The sequence below is a fragment of the Sinohyriopsis cumingii genome, chromosome 12 (assembly GCF_028554795.1).
Source record: "Sinohyriopsis cumingii isolate HCF-2022 chromosome 12, ASM2855479v2, whole genome shotgun sequence".
Taxonomy (NCBI): Eukaryota; Metazoa; Mollusca; class Bivalvia; order Unionida; family Unionidae; genus Sinohyriopsis; species Sinohyriopsis cumingii.
The window spans coordinates 41,035,191-41,060,948 of record NC_142972.1 but is presented as its reverse complement, the minus strand read 5'-3'; the positions used below and the strand labels follow the sequence as shown (position 1 = coordinate 41,060,948).

Below are 25,758 nucleotides of genomic sequence, written 5' to 3'. Positions count from 1 at the left end.
GTGTCTGCAACAAGGAATATCTTTCTTCAGGACGGTCGTGTACGAACATAAGAAATCCAGAAAAGATTTTGCTTTCTTAAGCCAAAAAAAATAATTTTCTTCTTGAAACTATATTTTCAGCATGCCGATGAATATTCTTCGCAACGATCATTAAATTCCACAGATTTCTTAAATTTTACCGAAATGAGAAAGAATAAATTAATGTGAAAATAGTTATTTTCGAGGAAATTTAATGGAAAAGGGTACCCTATGTTACCAATCTCCTAGTTGAAATTTATTAAGATAACCTATCTCCTAGTTGAAATTGTTATTTGAAACTATACATGTTGCTGTTTGAGGCTGTACATATTGTTATTTCGGAGTGTGCAAATTGTTATTTGAGGCTACACAAATTGTTATTTGAGGCTGTATAAATTGTTATTTGAGGCTATACAAATTGTTATTTGAGGCTACGCAAATTGTCACTTGAGGCTGTACAAATTGTTATTCGAGGCTGTATAAATTGTGGGTGTGTGTATGTGTGTGTGTGTGATTTGGATTTATAACGTAGCTTTAAAAAAAAAATTCAGTCATATCGCTACGATGTCTGCAGTGTGGCAGTTTATGTGATGTCTAGCACTGGGGCATCATGCCGCAGACATGTGGCATAATGTCCCACCCAGTCATGTTATCCTGACACCGGGCCGACCAGTCCTAAAACAAACCTCTTAATGCTGAGAGCCAAGCGAGGCAGCTGTTAGTACCATTTTTTTAAAAAAGTCTTTGGTATGACTCGGCCGGGGATCGAACCCACGACTTCTCGCATCCGAGGCGGACGCTCTAACCACTAGGCCACCGGAGCGGTGTATAAATTGTTATTTGAGGCTACACAAATTGTTATTTGAGGCTGTACAAATTGTTATTTGAGATTGTATAAATTGTTTAGGCTGTATAAATTATTATTTGAGACTGTACAAACTGTATTTGAGGCTGTATGCATTGTTATTTTAGGCTATACAAAATGGAGCCACTGACCCAAGGAAAGCCAATGGTAAGCTTTCTTGCATGTGAAAGTCTACCTACATGGACAAAACTACCGTTTTCGTTTGACAAAACTGAAGAATATTTTAGTGACAGAGGATTGTACACGAATACTAATTTAAAATTACTCATTGAAACAACCTAAATAATTTCCCGTTTGCATGCCTTGCGTGAATAATGAATTATTCAGCCAGTTTCAAAAATTTCTTTTTATATGACCAGACATGTAAGATTCTATTTATTTCATGACGAAGATATATTCATTTTATTTGACCAAAGCGCATACCAGTGTTGAGGAATGTGGTAAGTATATCTATATTGTGTTTAACTTTTGTTCATGTTTGTAGATTGTAAGGGTCTTTTGTGAGGACATACTGCTTAGCTAACGTTTATACATGATTATAAATTGAACGTTAAGATAATAATTGTTATTGATATGGCCTTTTGACCGCAGAAGGTTCTAGAAATATAACATGTTTACGAATATGATGGAAAATCACCAACATCCTGGTTATCTTAATGTGTCTTTGTTTTTATATAAGGTTTGTAATGTACACTATTTTGGGATTATTGTGAATTCATTGATGGACATTATGGATTATATCATTGCGATACATCAAGACTGTTGGCAGATCGACTTATTCAAGGCTATTGACATATTAGCACATTCAATACTGGAATTTATTTGGAACACTATAAGTTTGGGCCTGTGATCGAAATTTTCGGATTATTTCGGATTGAATTTAAAATACTTAAAGTTCCTTTTAAATTGCCACTTTGAATTTTATGGAAATAAATTCTTAGTTGAATTTGACTAAACTCAGTGGTGTTACATTTTCTATTTAGTTTAAGACCATAAAGTCGTAACAAATGAATTTGAAATGCATTCGGTTGGATCAGGCGTTACGCCTTTTCCTTGAATGACCTTATGAACCTTTGCATGACGTCATGAGGTGTTATCGTACGTATTTTTTGCAACTGTGATTGGGCATAGTAACGGAGCATACTAGATGATTTCAGAAGGATAATGATTTATTAATGAATTTATGAAACGAGTACAATAATTTACAGTTTTAATAAAGCCAATATTAATTCATTACCCATATGAGATTTTGTTTACCACAGTTTTAATTTAGAGCGGAACGAAAGAGAAAGAACACGTGTTTTCATTCTGTCTTATATGATGATCTATTCAATTCCTGTGTTTGAAAACATAGTCCCATACTTAAATCAAATCAGTATTGAACAGTTTGGTAACAAAAAACGTTTTGAAGCATGACTTCCCAAACGGCTAGTTTGGAAACAATCACCCTAAATTGCAGTGACTGAATGGTAGCTTCACATGCCGCAGTGCAACATGGGGAAAAATTACAGAGATTACGTACTTTCACTAAGATTTAGAATGCCAGTTATATGTGATCTCACGAGCGCAGAAAGAAGTGGAGCAATTGTAAGCGAAATTATTTTTAATGATTGGTTTGGCTTGGTGTTTTACGGAACAGTAACTATGTTATTTTTTGCCCAGGTATTTCACGAGGACACACCATATTAACCTTCCCGGTTTGATCGGATGGTAGGATCTGAATCCGCATCTTTTCGTCGTGAGCTCGCCACACTAACTATTGAGACACTACGCCTCTATTACTAGTAGCTGGATCTTACCACATACAGGAGGGCGAATTGGAACTATTCTACATCCACAAGCCACCGGGAAGGGTATAATTGCGCAAGCGAAACTACAAAAAATATTTCGCTATCTGAAAACTTAATCTATATTTTCTTTCTACCATCATTTAACCCAAATGTCTATTGTTAGCTTAATAACATATTAAATGAAATATCATGCATTAAAGAAAAACTGAATGGATGCATGTCTCAATATGACACTGAAACTGTCCAAGTGTACTCGAACACCCGCAACCCTACGGTCTTGAGTTTTACTCGCCTATCACTAAGCTGGATATTCGCTAGCCAAGGTTTCCGATATGTCAACCCTATCTACAACTTGGCGGATCGATATTTTTTATGAAAATTTAGTTGTTTAAATTTGAACACTGTTACTACATGATAGAGACAAATGGAGCACACAACTTGAATGAACTCATTAAAATAATTAATTTTTCGTTAACGTCCGTGTTTTGTGCAAATACTTTTCGCAGAAATAAATATATAAGGCTTATCTCTGGTACATTGTCATACTTTTGATGTTAAACTTACAAAGTATCCTTTTGAAAGTCAATCGCCTCTACCATTTTCGACTGACGTAATATGCACCGCTGTTACACGCTTTTGGTTAATTGGCATCTCATACTAAGGGAGGCAACTCATAAAATCCAATAGATGTCGCTAGGACAAAGCACTAAAATATCTGTTCGATCTGCCAAAGTGTAGCTAGGGTTAATAAACGGGAACCTAGGCGAGCGAAGATGACTAAGGCGCCGCAGCTTCTGTTCCATTACTAGTAGTCACTTCTTATGAAATGCATTAGGGAACACCGATCATATTCTATCCTTCGGTTCATCATGGCTATAAAACCTAAACCACAAAGACATTTTCGCTATCTCGAGACTTATCTAGAGGTATTTTCTGTGATCATTCCAGTAACAGTTATATTGCAAGTTTAAGAGGATATTATACCAACCGTTGTTCAATGAACAGAAGGCGATTGGGGGGGGAGGGGGCATGTCTCAATCAGACAACGAAACTGTATATATTTGTGCGAAACACCTGCACTTTTATGGCCGTGCGTTCGGCTTGATAATCACATTGAAACTTATTTTCTTTTACTTTATCCAGAAATATAGTACAGCCTAACATATGCAGCAGACACAGTGGATAAAGATGTAGACATGTTCACTGTATTGGCCTAAACTGGGAAAATAATTTGTCTAATCAAATAGATAAACATGAATATTTATAATCAGCAAAAAACAAAAAACAAATGTGCCACGGGTAAAAAGAAGTCGCGTGTGTCTATTGCATGACCCGAGACAAGTATATACGTTACTAACTGTAATTTTCATTTTTTTATTTTACCTGTCAGTGATGGAGAATACCATGCAGTTATCAACTTCAAATCATTATAACCTGTTCCCTTGTCGGAGACGATGCTTCGTTTTCAATATGGCATTTCGAAATAAAAGCTGATTCATTTGTTAAATTCATGTCAGAAGATATCAAAGTGTAGTATACCAAAAACTTCACAAAAATGGTAGGAACAGGTGCCTCGCTAGTCGCTCAACATTAAGAGGTTAGTGTTAGGACTGGTCGGCCTGGTGTCAGGATAATGTGATTGGATGGGACATGATGCTACATGTTTGCAGCATGATGCCAGAGTGCTAGACATCATTATAAACCGCCACACTGCAGACATCGTAGCGATATGACTGAAAAAATTGTTAATGCTACGTCTAAAATCCAAACCACACACACACACACGCACACACGCGCAAAAGCAACACGCTGATAGGGTGAGTGTCTGCTGATAAGACTATAACGAAGGGAATCAAAGATTACGACTATTCGCCCCGTTTTTATTTTATACAGGGTACCATCCAGAACGAAAATTGTAAACACTATCTAACGTCAAGGTCTCGTGCTAATATGATATTAAGTGTATCTGACAGGTCCATAAAGATCCCCACGGCAACCTACTGACTGTAATGTGATCATGGCGGTCCCACGATCTCATTACACAATAAATGACTTGCTTTATCTATTGCTCTACAATTCCTGATCAAAACTGCTGGACTCATTGGATAAGACATTACTGTGCATTACAATGATTTCATCCCATCGTCGTCAGCAGTAAAAAGCCTTTCATTACCAGTAACGAGACTTTATGGTAAATTGCGTTAATCTCGTGAAATGAACATACCTTAATTACAAAACGTAAGAAATATTCTAACGTGTAAATGTTTGATCACTTGAGACATGATATATATATATATATATATATATATATATATATATATATATATATATATATATATATATATATAATTGGAATAAAAGACAACACAAACGCCGAAAATTCTGTGCAACTAGTTTCGCATTTGCGCTTCTTCTGGCTCTCAATGTGCAAACATAAGAGAAAGTACTTCTTTCCGTAGCGCTAATACAAAATAGGTATTTTCTCTACGTGATAACACTAACTGTATATCAATTGATGTGATTTATTTGATAACCTGTAAAAAATGTAGCATGCAATATGTTGGACAAACACTTCATCAAGATTTTAAGAGAATGAATAATCATCGCTTTCATTCATATATATATATATATATATATATATATATATATATATATATATATATATATATATATATATATATATATATATATATGTATATATATATATATATATACAGTACAAAGCAACCTATATAATCACTCTCTACTCGATTTTTCTTTCATGCCAATATATATTGTGCATGGTGACATGAATAGACTCATAAAAGAAACTTACTGGATTCATGAGTGAGATACTTTGTATCCTAATGGACTTAATGCCAATGCACTACATAAAATTGTATAATTTAAATTGATATATTGTATATCCTTTATAACAATATAATTATATGTCTCTATTTTAAGTGTTAGGACTGGTCGGCCTGGTGTCAGGATAATGTGACTGGGTGGGACATCATGCTACATGTCTGCGGCATGATGCCCCAGTGCTAGACATCACCGTAGACTGCCACACTGCAGACATCGTAGCGATATGACTGAAAAATTGTTAAAGCTACGTTAAAAATCCTAATCACAGACACACACACATATCTCCTAACACTAACACTTAAAATAGAGACGTATAATTATATTGTTATAAGGGATATACAATATATCAATTTAAATTATACAATTTTATATAGTGCATTGGCATTAAGTCCATTAGGATACAAAGTATCTCACTCATGAATCCAGTAAGTTTCTTTTATGAGTCTATTCATGTCACCATGCACAATATCTTATGGCATGAAAGAAAAATCGAGTAGAGAGTGATTATTGGTGTTAAAGTGTGTTGAAATATTAGAGAAAATCTGAGGATCTCTCTAATGTTTTATATGAAAGCGATGATATATATATATATATATATATATATATATATATATATATATATATATATATATATATATATATATATATATATATATGTGTGTGTGTGTGTGTGTGTGTGTAAATAGGTGAAACGCTCAACTCAATCCAGGATGAGACATTGTTATTATTCTCGCTTAGCATAGGTCTCCAATACCCTTTCGTGTTACAATATCAATGCACATATATTCTTGTCGTGTACACAGCTTTATCTGTCAAATTCGTATGCAACGTGTACATTATCAAAATAAAATAACGTAACTTCCTCGCATCAAAGCGTGAAAGACAGTCCAATATTGCACTGCACACTATTCTGTATACATCATATGTATATGGTACACCATTCTGCTATAATAATGTAGCCTTGTTTTTTTTTTTATAGAGACGAGAAAGACAGTCCAGTAAGGTAGACACCCGTATGTGAAAGATCGCCTTCCCAAGAAAAAACTAAACAGTAATAAGACTGGTACATTAGAAAAGTATCATGAGAGGACGCATTTATAATGGCATGTACAGAACTTGGTCCTGAGGCTAATATGCACGAAATTTGTAAAGGGGAAGGAATTTTTTTGTTGCAGAGAAGCTTTTGCAGTATCGTTTGTTTTGTTGCGTTTTAAAGGGTATTGTTTAACACATTTTGTATATGAAGTGGAGGTGCTGTTTGGTACAGGACAGAAATTCTTATAAATGTAACAACAGAAGGGAGTGGAAACCGTGCATAGGTTGCTTTGTACTGTATACATACATATATATATATATATATATATATATATATATATATATATATATATATATATATATATATATATATATATATATATATATATATATATATATATATATATATAAAGCTGAATGGAAGAACTTAGCATGTGTATATAAGCATAAATAGTAACAGAAGAAGAAGATGAACCATAAGTATATTTATTAAGTATGAAAAATATAATTGAAGAGCAGGGCGTGTTGGTTCTGACAACATATTTCACAATTTTTTTTATAGCAGATTTCAATATTAAATGAGTTACGGTTGTTAAATGTATAAATGTCATGGTTGATCAACGTATGACAGACTCAGATATAACACCGGACGAATGACCACACTACGGACAAACCGGTCAGTAAGTATCTAAACGCATTAAGAATTACAGATTTGACATAAATAACTTTGTCAATCCATCTTTTTAATCTAATTTCTGCAACACTTTAATAACGGTTTCCATTATTTGCAAGATAATTTTTGCAAGCGTTCACGTAACAGGTCGTATTTGAGTGACTGTTTTCTCCTTTAGAATCAGTTCGAAAAAACCCCAGCTCACAGACAGGGAAGACTATTGGATTTAAGTTACAGACAATGATACATATGCTCTTTATTTACGAAAGAAACGGGGCAATGTCTCTTTTTCGACGTCACAGCTGCACGAATTTATAGCTTTTTCATTACAAAATGAAGTAAACTGGGTCATTTTGTCCATAGCAATGGAGATCAAAATGTTTGCTGGTTGACCCTCAAGTAATCCGTAAAATTAAAATTCCAATCAAAAAATTCTTACTAAGTGATTCGATGGTTTGACAATTATTGGCATTCTCCGTTTGCTTTTTTTGTTGTTGTTTTCAACGGGGTTTGTGGGAACTACGACAGCGTTCGAGAGATTTCTTTCTCTCGCATGTATAAGTCACTGGTGATAATAAACTGTTTTAAAACAAAAATGAGGTGTGAAATCTCCAATTCCGCCTCCAACATACGCGAGTATGGTGGCACTTAGTCGAGACCCAGAGTAACTATATATGCAACGACCAAAGTTAATGCGACAAGTAATCCGTCCAATTAAAACATCCACTTAAAACCAAAATTCTTACAAATTGAACTGTTAGTTTGTCACTTATCCGTACTTAACTTCTGCCTGTTTGTTTTCACCGGGGTCTGTGCGCATGATCTCGTTTGGGAACAGCAAAGCGTTCGCGAGTTTCAAATCTCTCGTATGTTTAAGTCAACGGTGATAATAAACGGCTAAAAAAAAGGTGAGGTGAGAGTTCTTCAATTCCACCTCCAGCAAACGCGATTATGGTACACTTGGTCGAGACCCAGACAACCTACCACATATACATATATAATGACTCAATATGAAGGAAAGGTACAACACACGAAATACTAGTATAAAGGAAAAGAATTCTATACATTTATAGTAAATGCCACAAATGATGACAAAACCACAGGACATATTAACATGAAACATAAACGCATATTATGTCAAGTGTATCGCATTTAATTTCTAAACAACCGCATATAATGCAAAACCAACGCATACAACTGCAGAAACATCACGTATAATGACGAATATATCGCATATGATAAAACGCCAGGACATATTATGAAGAAATTATCGAATATAAAGACTAAACCGCTGAATATAACAACTAACAACCATACAGTCATCAGTGGCGATCCATACAAAAAATGATTCGTTCCCTAGCTTACAGCAATAATAAACAGCGAAACATCACTTAATATTGCAACGTCTTTAGAATGGATTGTATTGATCACCTGTGTACATATGTTATGTAATTTGTAAAGGTTTATTTCCATTTATGAAGATCACTTCATACAAACGTGAAATCTAATGATTCCAAAAAAGTCTAATTTTGATATGACACACAATCTAGGGAGAGTCTGGCTCAATATCCGAGTTACATCGACTTATTTACTATATACATATTCATTAGCAATATCAACCCTTTGATACCTTTGAAGTGGAAATAATGTTTTGCAATCTAGACTTGGAGTGAATTTAAAGAAGGTCTTGTAAACTGCAGTTTCGGTTCAACGAGGTTGTAAAGTTTTCGAACTTAACACGAGATTATCATTTCAGGCATTATGTTTTGTACTCGTTCTAGTTCTTGTACTAGTTTATATGGACGCAGGGAGCTGTACCGGTTCAGCTCATAATGAGATTTATTTTTAGGTACATATTTAAATCAATTTCATACGAATGTTCTGTAGTTTAGTGGTTAGCGTGCCTGACTTGCATATTGGTGAATTGTGAGATAAAATTTTGCTCAGATCGGGTCAGCTGCTGTTGTTCGTTTCTAAGAATGGCACAAACCTCGATTTGTTATTTCATTTCTTTTATTGAGTGTACTGTTAATATATTTTTATAATATTAGTAGAATTAAATTAATTAGTGTTGTTAGCATGTGATAAGTATATACTGTATATAAGTATTTTCTCAAGTAAATGTTATGAATGGATGGATGGATAAATTGATTGATATGTTGTGTGGTGGCTTTGGTGGTTGCAGCTGTGTTTTCTTAAACAGAGAACAATAACAACTTGTTGAAATTGAAGGTAGTAAAAATCATTACAGTATTGTCTTACATGTTTTTATGTTCATGTGGCTACTGTGACCTAATATTTTGGTTTGGTGCTTTACGGCACAGCAACAAAAGTAGGTTATTTAAGGCCGAGATAATTGGAGTAAAGCGCCTAGCTCAATGACACACAACGGTAGCTGACACTGGCTTGTTCAATTGTAGGATTCGAACCCACAACTGTCTCGATATTGAGTCCAGAACGCTAACCACTGAGTCACCGCATTTACCTAAACTGGGATTAGAATTCTAGTTCCAGTTCCAAAAAGAAATCTGAATAGGTTTAACCAATGTTGTTTCACCACTAAATAGTTTGTCTTGTGCTGATGCGCTGTTTAACATCAATCCATCCGTCCATCCATCAAACATTCAATCAAAACTAATTGGTGGAAAAATATCAAATATAACACTAAATGAAAATTATGTACACTTTTTACAAGAAGCTAATTTTCTTAGTCACACCACTGAGAAATTAGTAAATGTTAGTCATATATTACAAAGCCACAAGTTATTTCCTGACTTGGTAATAAAACTGATGGCAGGACGAGATCTCAAGTGTAAATATCACATAATACAGACAGCCTGACGTTTTTGGGCCATTCCGACATTGACCAGGACGTAATAAATACGTAATCGTTAGGCTTGAAAAGCCGTTCTGGCGGAACGTCTGAATGATCTCCCCCACCCCCTTCATAATCTTAAAGAAAATGATAATAAAATATGTAATCATCTGTATCATAACATTCTTTTACGTCATTTCTATAACTAAACACAACCATACCCGTTTATTTAGAACTTGATGTAGATACATTTATGGTGACTACTATTCTTACGGCGGAAGTGCACTGATTTCTCCAACGACTATTTGCACGATAGTTGTATACCATACTGCCCTAAAACTATCGGCACGGCGATTTGTTGAATGTTTGATGACGAATGTAAACTATGTAATAACCTTCCCATTAATATTCTGATTGCGCGTTATTTGTACAGCGGACGGACTTGGCTATGGGACATTACGCGTTATTTGAACAGCCTGCAGACTTGGCTGCGAGAGAGAGAGAGAGAGAGAGAGAGAGATATGCTCATAGATGAAATCCAACTGTTACGTACTACTGTATAAACAATATCTTCAAATAAATATGTAGAGAAAATGCACAGCATGGTGACGAAAAGGGTTTTGGCACAGATATCGAGGGTGCTTTAGCACCAGTTTTCTTTGCCAAAACTCTTCGAGTCCCATTTTACGATATTTCACACGAGACAATATTATCTAACTAATTTAATGTATGACCCTATCTATATTTCCGAATTTTTAATGATCAACTCGCATTATTTTAAAAACAGGGTTTTTAGATGTTTCCCAGTTTATTCCTCTTCATTAAAATATAAAATGTATACCACCTGGTTAGATGACTGTAAAAATTTATTTTCAACTGCGCAACTGATTATACTTCAATCATTCATTAGTACATGTACGTTGGACAGTGATATATGATGTTGAACAGCACCTATTTGACTTGTACATCATTTTGTCACACCTTTTATACTATTTTAAGGAATGGCAGGAAGTAAAGACATTTTCTAACCTTAAGATTTTCTGTAATGGAACATTCTAGACAGTTTGGCGTGTAAATTTTACTGCTTATTGATTAATTTCCGTTCTTAAAACAATTTCATCGGCGAAATAAACTCTGCCATTAGATAATATTTCTTCAGCTGAAGAAACTATTGACTTAAAAGTGCAACACTTTCATACAAAAGATTTAAATGGAAATATTACTTGCTTCTTTTGCGGAATATATTCATATTGTATTTGAAGTTCAGCACGCTAACCACTGAGCCAACGCATATTCCTAAGGTTTGCGGAATTTGTACTTGCAAAATATAATATAATATGTCAAACCTAATATACAGAATTTGTACGTGCAAAATATTGTCACAATATGTCAAACTTGATATACGAATGACAATACTGTGGTATAATTCTGAATTTTAATACGAGGAACAGTGGTTAGGAACCTTTATTTTTTCCCGCGTTGATTTTTTTCATTGTTCCTTTAAAGGGTAATACAATCAATGTGTAATGATGATTATAAGTAGGACCACAGAATAAATACAAGCAATTTTTCGTTCTTTCTTTTATGTTACATTCTCCATTTAAAACTCTCTCTCTCTCTCTCTCTCTCATTGTGACACTGATATATTCGTTCAACCGAAGACAACGTTCGACGTTATTAATTAATACTTTATTTCATGATACCCATCAGTGGGATACTACTCTCGGCACCCTACGGCATATATTGAAATTCGTTACATGGGAGAGATCTGACGTGAAGTCCGCAGCCATACAATAATTATAGGCTACTGCATTTGTAAGGGGAAATATGAACGAGGTTTTCGGATGGAAATACTGCACGACCTTGGGAGTGAAGTATATCCATCAGATAAAACGAGTTCATATTTTCCCATATAAATGCAGTAACCTTCTTATTATATGTTCATTTTCTTATTCTGCCTAAGGCTTAATTATATAAACAAAAATTCACTACAAGAAACAAAGTAACTGAATGTATGCCGTATTCCAAACTAAATACATAAGCGCAGATTCATCATTACACAACAACAACATTATTAATGCGCACATAACTCCGCCCAGACAAATTTGAACTTATTCGCGCTCTAGAGATAACTTTCGAAAGAAAATGGGGTTTTGGTTTACTTAAAAATGAAATTTGGAGTCATATTGTGAATGAATGCGCATTGCAACAAATTTTCCATTTGACCTGGAATGAGATTTTGGTATTTTTGTTGATTCTACAAAATTTCCTGATTATAGACTGGATTATCTGTGCCAATTCTCCATGAAATACATCGGATTGAAGCAGCGAGGGAGAAGCGTGTTGACATATGCAAGCGTGTTTCTGTTCTGTCATTGAATGTTTGAAATCTTAATGTGGGAAAAATATGAAGTTTTTTAGTTGCAATTATCAAAAAGACGCTATGGAATATAATGTTTATTTCACTGTAAGTGCATTAAGGATGATGTAGTTGCGCATGGAATATAGTCGAAATTACAGTACATTTTCGAAATGTGTAATCAAGCTTGAGAACCCATGATATGACTCATGTAATTCCGATTTGCAGAACTAAGAATGTACATTTTGAGGAAATTCAGGATGTAAAACTATAAATATATTTCTTGTCATTATTATTACCAGCTAAAGAAGACAGTTTATGCCTTGTCACTTGCATGTTATTTGTAAGGATCCTGTCTGGCGTCTATAGCTAGCCTAAATCAGAAACATTGTATGAAAACAGTTAACGCGGAATGTGCCAAAGCAGTTGGTATGTGTCAGTCCCCGAAACATCTGCTTTAGTTCATCAGAAACAAATTTAATCAACCAAAACGTATAGCGTCTACTACGACAGTGCACATGATTTGTTTACAAAGTAGTTCCTAATACACTATTGGGCACACGTGAATTCAATATGAAGTTACACGTGAGTTCAATATCGTAAAATATTGCACGATTCTGACAATGTAAAGTTAACGGAGAAAAAAAAATAAGCATATAATAATGAATATTGAAGATATGTTAATTCGTCTAGAATGATAACATGCATATTTTTCCACGAAGGTTGGTACACGGCATCTATTATAATAGTCTCTCATAATACAATACACGGCAGTGGTGAAAATAGTCTTTCCTAGGTTAATTAAGTGGTGGCTGTGGGAATGTCCTAGATGTACAGTTATGAGTTTTAAAAAAAATGTATGCACTGCATGCGAAAGCTAGACGACAGAAGAAAGAGAAAGAAAAAAAAATCCGTAAAAGAATCGTTGCAAATCCATATCAAATATATTGCCCATCTACAGTTTACCATGGCAGGACTCGTAGGACAGACGGCTATTAAAAGAACGATTTTTTGAAAAAATTCCACCAATATCAATGTTTGAAGTCTACGACATTCCAAAGAAGGATTTTAGGGTGGTGGTGATGCTGAGCAAGGCCATCCTCCTCAACACTCAGCATACACGGCAGTATACTCGATTAAGGGGGTATCAGCTGAAGTTCCTGGACTGTGACACCTAGTCCGATAAATCAACCCCACAAATCTGTGTTGATACTGATGTACGATGTTGTGGGTCTGATGTCACCTGTTCATTGAAATGTGCAATTTTGCTGCATGCAAATCATTCCGTAACAAACCCGCGTACACTTTAGACATATACCAGTAATTGGTAACAGCCATATCAAGCGCGAAATTTAAAATGGGCACCGGACAGATGGTTATGCTATTCCAGGTGGATTTACAAGTCACCAAGCATATGATTTTCTCAGGAAATATAATCTACATGTCACCAAAATAACCCTTAAGACGACGGTAGCTGCACAGCCACGAGCAATACCGGCAAGTGCATAACGTGCACACCAATGTGTGCAGCCGAATCTGGATGCAGATAATTGCAGCTTTTAATGAATATGTGATATCAGCCCCTCACTTGAAAATCAGTATCATCACGGGTGAGAAGCTGATTTATCGGCCTATGTGCCATCTACAATAACTTAGTGCTAACGAACACCAATGCCCCCATAAACTATCGAGAAGATAGAGCCTCATAGAAGATCAAGAGATCCTTAACAGATTGACGGAATACTGCTCAGAGCTTTACAACCAGGAGACTTCTGGAGAAAAAGCTGTTCTAAACTTTCCAATGACCATAACAGAGATTGACCACCCGATCATCAGGGAAGAAACAGACGCTGCAGTAAATGAACTTAAGAAATGGAATTCAGCTGGGGTAGACGATATACCAGTAGAATTTGTTCATTCAGGAGGAACCTCCATGATAGATGTCCTCACAACAATTTGCACACAAAAAAGAAGAAGAAAAAAGCGGCAAAGAGGAGAATGGCCCTCCGCATGACCCTAGTCTCTGATCATCATTCTTCCTAAGAAAGGGGATCTCCAGATGTGTCAGAACTACCAAACAATCAACCTCATCAGTCACCCAAGCAGGGTTATGTTTAAGATCATCTTCAACAGACTGAAACCTCAAGCGATCCACATCATTGCTGAAGAACTGGCTGGTTTCAGAGCGGGACGTAGCACTATAGAACATATTAAATCTTTGAATCCTCTGTAAAAAAAGTATTTGCAGCACCAAGAGGACCACCGTCATGTCTTCATTTACTTCAAGAAAGCTTTAGACAGGTTATGGCATTGCAGTCTCGTGGGTCACCATTCGGATACATAATATTAACGCAAAACTAACCAGCACCGTAGAAAATCTGTAAGACAAGGCAACTAGCTCAGTTCTCATCAATGGCAATTATGAGACTGTTTCAGAACCATAGTCGGAGTCAGATAGAGGTGCATCCTCTCACACACTCTCTTCAACATTTACCTGGAAAGGATCATACCCGATGCTTTGTAAGACCATAAGTGTTGGCGGCGGAACAATTACTAACCTGCTATTGATGTCTTAGCAGGAGATGAAAAAAACTGGAAACCTTAGTGAACCCTCTCAACCAAGCATCACTGTAAAAAAAAATCGTCCATCACAAAGTATGCATCTTAATTACAGCGGCGTAAATAAATAACCACGTTGGGTTATAATCACACACACACACACACACACACACACACACACACACGAGTTCTTCATTTCTCGCAGGACAACCAACTTGTAAAGAAAATATATCAGAGTAAAGGTTATTTCGCAGAAACAAATTAATAACGTACGGACGAACGCTCTTCCTTTTACTTTTCAAAGGCTTGTCGACCTAATTCTGTAAAACAAAATCCCCACGAAAATGTGAACGGTTTTTAACTTATTCAGAGTATACACTATTATAAAATAGCACATATGAGGGATTTTTCTGAGAAAAACTGGATTTAAAAAAAACAAACAATTACATATTTTGATGCAGATTGTTTATTTCACATGAAAAAATGTTTCATAGGATATTGCATCAACTTGCAATTTTTTGTGAAGAAACTAATACACATGAAAAGTGCACGTAATTTATATTAGTATCCAGTGTGTCTCAGGAGTTTGGGGTTTGGATGGCGGATATTAACAGGGTACTGGGCGCAGGCTGCTCCGTTTCAGCGTACCCAATTATTGTTTAGATAGCCAATCTTTTATTGTCCCATTATCTTAGCCAGTTATGGTTACATTTAAAGTGAAGGCGTGTTTTCATGAGGACCGATTTTATGTCCCCCTAAATTGTCAAGCTTCACTGAACAATACTGTTTGTACGAAACTATAGTCCGTAATTTTATGCTTTCTTACGTAGGAAATAGGTACTTTATTGTGAAAATGTTCACAGGGCTGGACCGAGAGATGAGCAACGTGCACCACAGCATAGGGCGTCGGTATCGGTGGGCAGGGTGGGTATGGGGAGAGAAAGCCAAATGTAAACTTTTGTGGGAGGGTGAACCACCATGGGGTGGGTATTTCCACTAGAACCGGCCCTGCATCTACATGAAGAACGTCACTTATTTCACGAAAAAGTGCCTGTCTACTTCGATTAATCTTTTCATGAAGAAAAGTTATTTTCTTCGTGAAAAGTCTCAGTCTTCAGGAATAATATATACAAAAAATTCACGCAATAAGGTACATTACACTTCGAAGAATCTTTTGATGAAAACGTGCAATTCTCATTAATAATGTCACGTTCTTCACTGCAGACAAATTTGTATTCAGTCAAAATGACCTAGATCTTTGATTTTGTTTTCCCCTCTATTAAATCTCTAAGTCATCCACAAGCTCAGGCGAAGGTACAGGGTCGATAAACCAATTTTCTTCTGCACCTTCAATCGCACTAACCTTGAACTTTGTCATTTTGACTCGAGATCGATAGGGTTCATCCTTACCCCAAATTCGGTCCATGAATGCCTGTTAGAACGAATTTTATTTTGAGGAACTAATTTTCTTCTTACAGTCATAGCGACGTGGAGTTTTGATTACAAAACCGATAAACTTCTTTCCTACTTTAAATGCAAGTTATCAACTAAGACCAATTTGCTTCTTGTAGACCTGTCTGAACGTAGGTAGCACACCCACATTATCGATTATATGAATGCCTGCATGTATTAGCATTTAACTACATAGTCACAAGGGGCCCCGAGTGGCTGAGTGGTCTAAAGCGCTCTCCGTTACGGATCACTGCCATCTCACCTCTGTTTGGGTTTGAGTCTCGAATTCGGCTAATGTGGGTATGTGAGAAAGCTTGCCAGTAACTTCTCGTGGGTCGGTGGTTCTTTCCGGGGTTTTCCCGGGTTCTTACTCCACCATTATTACTGTCCGCCATGTTTAGCCTATCGTTTGCTGAAAAATGGCGTTAAACCCTACAACAATAACAACATAGTCACAATACTGGCTTAAAGGATGCTAAAGTTCTAAAAATGTGACTAAAGTTCTAAAAATTTAATTAAAGTTCTAAAAAATGTAAAAAATGTAATTACACAAAATGTTAGGACATCACATGTGACGAGAAGTGCCCGACTACTAGCATTACATAGAAAACGGGCCATGATAGATGTCCTCACAACAATTTGCACACAAAAAAGAAGAAAAAAGTGGCAAAGAGGAGAATGGCCCTTCGCATGACCCTAGTCTCTGATCGTCACTCTTCCTAAGAAAGGGAATCTCCAGATGTGTCAGAACTACCAAACAATCAACCTCACCAGCACCGTAGAAAATCTGTAAGACAAGGCAACTAGCGCAGTTCTCATCAATGGCATTCTGAACTGGTTTTTGTTGGACTATTATACGATTCTTATCCAATCAACATTTGCTTCTGTGTGCAAGCAGTCTTCGCCTTGTAGACGTTTGTTGTATGATCCTGATAAAACCTACAGGTTAGATAGTCGAGATGACGTTAAAGATAAAACGGAACAGTACTGGATGGGATGCTACGAGGGGCAAGAAGTTATAATCATTCAGATTCGCCTTTACAAAAGTAATGAGATTTCAATCCCGATGAAGACAGCACGAAAGATGAAGTGGGACTTTCGTTTTATCATGAAATGCGTTCAAGTCTCTAAATAACCCCACCCCGCTGGCGTCTGAAATCAATTATCGCGTAACAAATAATCCAATGTCACACTAACCGATGCAATTGCCATCTAGGTGTGAATAGTTTTTATATAATTGAGCAGCATGATGAATGCTTGCCTAGCCAGGTAAGGCAGACGGAATTTGTATATAGCATACAACATTCAACTTTTTCCTCTACATTTATTGAGCAACCAATTTTTATGAAATCTGCACTACATGCTTTTGAGTCTTGTTTCAATCCCAAGATGGAAACGGGGTAGGTCAGTTGCTAGGGTGTTGGACTCGTAAGCCATCTAGCGCCGGGTCGGTTCTCAATTCCTCGGCATGATAAAGCCAATAATGTGTTAAAAATGCTGTCAACACCGACAGCAACAAGAAAAAGCGATAAAACAATAACTAAGAAAGTTTTCAAAAGAAAAACGAAAAAGATATAAATAGATCGACCGAAGTAAAGAGCATTCTTCGTTATAAACAACGGTCAATTGTTACACAAGGATAAAAGTTGACACTTTTAAGATTGCTTCGAAACATTATCATTGTGTTGAGAAATAAAATGTTCATGTTTTATTCGATGTATGTATATATGACTTCTGACGTATATAGTACAGTATATATATATATATATATATATATATATATATATATATATATATATATATATATATATATATATATATATGTGTGTGTGTGTGTGTGTGTGTGTGTGTGTGTGTGTGTTGACCACTATATTTACACATATTAATTCCTTTTAAATATGTGTGAGTACGTGTGTGAGGATAATTTAGAGTCTGTTACTGACATCTTTATACAATTATTATTTTTAACTAACCTAACCTGTTACAAAAAATGAGGACCACGAGGCAGGTGGATTTTTCATGACTAAGTGTGATATCCTAGTTAAATAAAGGATATTATTATTATTATTATTACTATTATTATTATTATTTGTCTAGCTCTCCTTGATGAATACTCGAAATTATCAATTACTTGTGACATCTGTTCATATGACCGTACGCGCCATATATTAAGTTCAATGTTTACGTTTTTGACTCTCCTTTTTGTTCATCACGTTTCTAACTACATAAGAGTTCAACGAAAAGAGTCTCTTGTTTAAAGGCAGTAATTAAAACAACGTCCCTTACGTTCGGAAAAAAATTGCACACAAAATAATGCCGTATTAATTAAGACATAAAAAGAAGGTTGTTGGTATACTCGCCAGTTTTAAATCTATATTGGAAAGTTTTTCTTTTTCAGTACAAATAATCGTACATGGACTATAAGAAAATAAAAAACGAAATAGCTATCAAAGTAAGTTCACTGTTGAAAATGCTTTTCTAGCCTATTGACACATTTCTGAAACTATTTTTTATGATTTCTATTAACACCATACTATTCGGGCATGGTAACGTAAAATTTCAAACGGACAACACAACTAGGGTAGCTATTTAAAGTTATAAAGATAGCTGGAGGGCTCGTGTACATCGGCAAATACTAGAAAGATACTTGGAGGGCTCATTTACATAGGCAAATGCGAGAAAGATACTTGGAGGGCTCATTTACATCGGCAAATACTAGAAAGATACTTGGAGGGCTCATTTACATAGGCAAATACTAGAAAGATACTTGGATGGCTCATTTACATAGGCGAATACTAGAAAGATACTTTGAGGGCTCATTTACATAGGCAAATACGAGAAAGATACTTGGATGGCTCATTTACATCGGCAAATACTAGAAAGATACTTGGATGGCTCATTTACATAGGCAAATACTAGAAAGATACTTGGAGGGCTCATTTACATAGGCAAATACTAGAAAGATACTTGGAGGGCTCATTTACATAGGCAAATACTAGAAAGATACTTGGATGGCTCATTTACATAGACAAATACTAGAAAGATACTTGGAGGGCTCATTTACATCGGCAAATACTAGAAAGATACTTGGATGGCTCATTTACATCGGCAAATACTAGAAAGATACTTGGATGGCTCATTTACATAGGCAAATACTAGAAAGATACTTGGAGGGCTCACTTACATCGGCAAATACTAGAAAGATACTTGGATGGCTCATTTACATAGGCAAATACTAGAAAGATACTTGGATGGCTCATTTACATAGACAAATACTAGAAAGATACTTGGAGGGCTCATTTACATCGGCAAATACTAGAAAGATACTTGGATGGCTCATTTACATAGGCAAATACTAGAAAGATACTTGGATGGCTCATTTACATAGGCAAATACTAGAAAGATACTTGGATGGCTCATTTACATAGGCAAATACTAGAAAGATACTTGGAGGGCTCATTTACATAGGCAAATACTAGAAAGATACTTGGATGGCTCATTTACATAGGCAAATGCGAGAAAGATACTTGGATGTCTCATTTACATAGGCAAATACTAGAAAGATACTTGGATGGCTCATTTACATAGGCAAATACTAGAAAGAAATCACAACTTCTATATGACACCAATTCTCACTTGACATGCAAATTTAACACTAACGTGATAGAGAAAGCGGATGTGATTTTGCCGTCATGCTAGACAATTAACTGTGCTTACCCAAGAGAAGTGGCCGAAGTTAAGTATAACAGTGTTCTACTGGAAAGCAGTTCATATTATAAAAACATTCCTATCTTAAATCATGATTCAGTATTCACTAAGCGCCTCCACAGATACCAAGGATGAGTTTTACGATGAGTTAAACTCGCTCATCGACAAAATTCCCAAGGAAGAGAACTTGATTTTGCTGGGCGACTTCAATGCTAGGGTGGGTGCCGAACATGACTCTTGGCCCTCCTGTCTTGGCAAGTTTGGCGTTGGGAAGGTGAATGAGAATGGGCAGCGCCTTCTAGAGATGTGCTCGTACCACGACCTCATCATCACCAATTCATTCTTTCAGACAAAGCCACAGCATCCCCGGTCTAAACACTGGAATTACAAGACGGTCGGCCATGAAGGGTGTGCTTCTCACCCGTACCTGCCACAGTGCTGACTGCGACACTGACCACTCGCTGGTGTGCTGAAAAATGAAGCTTCAGCCGAAGAAGATCCAACGCTCTAGGCAAGAGGGTAAACCACGCATTGATGTGGGCAAAACATCATATCCAGACAAGGCTGAGGAATTCACCTATGCTCTTTCCAAGACGTTTGATTCAGAACCTCCCAACGGCAGTACCAAATAAAGATCGGATCACATCAGGGAGACTGTGTACAGCACAGCCACACGGATCTTTGGTAAGAAGCAATCGAAGAACAATGACTGGTTTGAGGCTAACTCCGGCACACTCATGCCAGCCAAAGAAGAGCGTTGCAGTGCTCACCTGCAATACAAGCGATCCCCCTGTCAGAAGACACTACAGGCATACAGGTCTACCAGAAGTAAAGTGCAGAGATTAGCACGGCAGTGTGCCAGTGAATACTGGCTTCAGCTCTGTCATAGCATCCAGTCAGCAGCAAATATCGGAAACATCAGAGGCATGTACGATGGCACAAAGAAAGCAATGGGTCCCACGAAGAAAGGGACAGCACCACCGAAGTCTGCCACAGGCAATACCATCTACAACAAGGGCAAGCAGATGGAGCGTTGGGTGGAATACTACTCTGAACTGTACTCTAGAAAGAACCACGTCACCAATGATGCCCTCAACGCCATTGAAAACCTCTCTCTCTCATGGCCGAACTGGACGAGAAACCTACTGTAGCCGAACTAAAGAAGGCCTTAGAGAAACTGTCCTTAGGTAAATCCCCACTGCTGGGATGAGGGTGCAGTGCCTCAGGACATGAGAGACGCCAACATCTTAACCCTGTACAAGAACAAGGGCGACAGAAGCGACTGCAACAACTACATGGGGCATATCCCTTCTCAGCATCGTGGGTAAAGTTTTCGTACGCGTCATCCTGAACAGACTGCATACGCTTGTTGACAGAGTGTATCCAGAGTCGCAGTGCGGGTTCCGCGCAGAGAGGTCCACAATCGATATGATCTTCTCCGTCAGGCAACTGCAGGATAAATGCAGAGAACAACGCAGACCCCTCTTCCTGGCCTTTATAGACCTCACCAAGGCATTCGATCTGGTCAGAAGAGACGGAATCTTCACAATTCTGGAGAAAATTGGATGCCCATCAAAGCTGCTAAGTATGATCCAGTCCTTCCACGATGCCATGAAGGGCACAGTGCAGTACGATGGCTCAGCATCCGACCCCTTTGACATCCACAGTGGAGTGAAACAGGGCTGCGTCCTTGCCCCCACTCTCTTCGGCAACTTCTTCGCAGTCCTACTCAAGCACGCCTTTGGGACGTCCACAGAAGGGATCTACCTGCACACGCGATCAGATGGCAGACTGTTCAACCTGGCACGACTGAAGGCAAAGAGCAAAGTGCGTAAAGTAACCACCAGGGACATGCTCTTCGCCGACGATGCTGCTCTAGCCACCCACACAGAAGCTGAGCTAGAGCGCCTGATGGACTGCTTTGCTAAAGCATGCGATGAGTTTGGGTTGCCCATAAACCTAAAGAAAACAAACGTGATGGTTCAGGATGCGGATCCCCCAAACATCATCATCAACAACTACTAATTTGAGGTGGTCAGTCAGTTCATGTACCTCGGCTCTACCATCACCAACAACCTCTCGATCGATGCTGAGCTCAACAAACGGATCGGAAAGGCGTCAACAACTCTCTTCAGGTTGTCGCAGAGAGTGTGGAACAACAGCATGCTGACCCTGAACACTAAGATCACCGTGAGCCGTGCCTGCGTGCTAAGCACTCTCCTGTACGCCAGTGAAATCTGGACTCTGTACGCCTCACAAGAGAAAAGACTGAGCGCCTTTCAAATGTGATGCCTCCGACGCATACTCGGGATCACCTGGAGCGATCGAGTAACAAACAACGAGGTGCTCGAACGTGCCAAGATTCCCAGCAAGGTCACACTCCTCGGCCAACGTCGCATCAGATGGCTGGGCCATGTACGTCGGATGGATGACGGACGGATCCCCAAAGACATTCTTTATTCGAAACTCTCCTCTGGCGAAATGTCAATCGGACGGCCACATCTCCGCTTCAAGGATGACTGCAAGCGCGACATGAAAGCCCTTGACATCGATGTCAACACCTGGGAAGAGCTCTCTCTAGACAGATCAAGCTGGCGACATGCTCTGATCACTGGTCTGAAAGCCGGCAAGGACAAGCTATACTTGCTAGCTGATGAAAAATGATCGCAGAGGAAGAAGAAGCAGATCCAACCAACACCAGACGCAACATTCAAGTGCAGCAAGGACTGCCACTTCCGTGTTGAACTACATATCCACAACAGACGCTGCACAACCACCAACCGGGACATATCTCATGTGCGCACTTCCATCGTCTCTCAAGACTAACTGATGCCAACAACATTTCAAATCCGTACTAAATCGTCAACCTTTGTGTCAACTATCCAAGAGATACCTCTGCGTATTGCATTATTCAATGCCCAATCAGTAGGACCACCGGAAAAGCGCACAGAAATAGTCAATTTTATCAACAATCAGAATATCGACGTCTTTTTCCTGACAGAAGCATGGCTAAAATCATCAGGCGATGAGCCCAAGTGTGCGGATCTAACACCCACCGGTTTCTCCATCAAGTCGTTCCCCTGCCACTCTCGAGGAGGTGGAATTGCTGTCATCACAAAGAACTCCGTGATCAAACGTCTTAACCACACCACAACTTTCAGTTTCTACCACACATCTTTTGAACTAGTCCAAACCACACTTACACTGGAACAAAGGTCAGTCCATTTTTTCTGCCTATAGATCATTTTCAGATACTATTTTTAGCTGGCCAAACCTATCCCAGAGCCGCATCCGGTACGGTCATGCGTATTTGACGTAGGGCAACTCGAGTGACCTACACTTCTTACATGAATAGAACACTTGTCATTTTAGATCGCCTCAGCTAGTAGTAAACAAGTGTAAGAGTTGAACTGTACGTTTTCATCAAGTATTTTTAACAATAAATGAGTATCTATTGCTTTATGTTACTGCATCGTGACTCTCATCTTAACTCCGCTCCCCCCCCCCGTATGACTGCATGGTAATGAATAATCCGAAAAAAAGTTAACTTATCTAATTAGCAGCAAACAATGAACAGCAAAGGCGGCACATCACATATTAAGCAGATTCATCAAAGATTTGCCATTTAGTTAATAAATTAAATGGGAATGAATGTGAATCCAAAAACTGCTTATGGTACATTGGATTGGCTAAGGGATTTACACTCTCTCTCTCTCTCCTTAGTTTGTTAACTTCTTGAACAAATATGAATAATAATGATGAGTTAACTCATCTTACGATACATTTGCAACGGCCAGTTGCAACATTACTATCAGCTATGTGTAACTCGTGTGGCTTCTCGGATTGGGCTTGGGATTTGATTACGTTGGCATCGATAATGCTGTGTTCACCTGTATGCATCCATCCACTATGAAATTAATTATAGGCAACAAAGAGATTTGTAAGTTCTTATGTTTTCGCGAGTATATAGTCTTAAAGAGTCATCTAAATACACGTAGATTTGTACAATTTGTAATTCTGGTCACATAGGAAAATCGTCCACCCACCCCTTTCCTTTCAGAAATGGATCATCCAACTTTGTAAGTCTTATCCAGAACCGCGGACAGGGTAGAACAAATTCCGGGGGACCACAACGGTCGGGGTGGGTGGGTGGGTGGGGGTGGGGGTGAGCCACAGTTGTTTCAATTTGTGATTCACCGTTCCCATATATTTTACCGTCCACTACAGTAGCGCGATGGATTGATCCAGATCAGAGGTTTACAAACTGTGGTACGCGTACCACGAGATGGTTCTCAAGCTCCATTCAGGTGGTTCGCATAAAGTTTACAATAGTTAGCTATTGGTACAATGAGCATTAGGAAAGATCATTAAGTGTTTCGCCGAGCCCCTTTGCAATATTCAAGTAGTTCGCCAAAAATGTTTGAGAACCACTGATCTACATCAATCATGAAAGCCTTAATCCTAACTCAAGGCTTTATAATCACAAGAAAACATGACATTTAATCGCTGCACGGCTTGCAAAGCGGGGTTTAGAGAAGCACACGTTTCGTCTGGATAAAATCGCATATTTTTCGGTATTGTAAGCGCGGACTGTTTTGATACGTAACATGACGGTTGGTAAATAAGGTTCTCGTCACGAGCTGGTACTCGGAATATATCGGCTCTAGCTGATTACTATTGAAAAGCACACCATGTGTTAACGTCCATTGGAGGTCTTACGAAAAGCCTCGCCATAATTAGCAAGTAATTGTCTTTCTTCAATAGTCTTACCGTCAAACAGCTAAACCAACTGCATGCTAAAGTATATCCACCCACTGATATAATGGGTTCTTACTGATTTTACCCAAACGTTTTTGAGAACACGTATTTAGGATAAAAGTGATACAATATAAAACTAAAGAAATAAAGAAAACAAGCGAAGCTTGATAGTGTAAAGCCGGGACTTCCGGTTTTGTCACAGGAAAGAAGCAGTTTTTGACTCGTCTAGTAAAGTAGCTCGACAGAGAAGAGCATTGTACCGAAATTTAGTTCCCTTATATCGTGGAAAGCAAGCGGTTGACTGGGACCTAAAACGGTAAAAGTAATTTTTCGCAAAGAAGTGTATGAAAGTGTGTGTGTGGAATGATAAACTTCTGTGTTATGTCCCTTTAACGAAAACACCAAGAAAAAACCAACAAACCCCTCCATTTACGAAGAAACTTCTTAAACATCGAGCTCTGTTGAAAATAAATAACATCATATTAGAGTTAAAGATAAATGTTCTGGGACTGAAGTGTCAGCGGCAAATATGTGAGGTGTGTCTAATGGTGGGGATGAACGTGCACCTGAAACTGACATGGAAATATCCTTTGATAAATTGTTTACTATAAAAACATAACTGTTCAATGAACTTGATAAGAAAGCAAATGAAAAATATCTGGCCACAGACATTAAGACAGACTCTCTGTTATGAATGATATAAAAAGAAGTGAAGACACTATGAGATCAGAACTTCAGGTTGACAAGGCGGTGACAAATCAGTGAAACGTAGTATTACTGATACTTAACAGAGCATGTACTTCAGTGATGAGAGGGCGTCAAAGCTACAGAAAGATAGCAAGCAAGAGCTCCCGACCCCAGACGACAAGATAGAATAAT

The 25,758-nt window shown here is 37.8% G+C and overlaps 1 protein-coding gene across 1 annotated transcript in view; it reads right to left on the bottom strand.

Moving 5' to 3' along the window:
* LOC149786319 (protein O-mannosyl-transferase TMTC1-like) overlaps positions 1–25,758 on the bottom strand; it is a 138,938-nt gene that overhangs the window by 105,924 nt on the left and 7,256 nt on the right. The gene's annotated exons all lie outside the window — the stretch shown is intronic.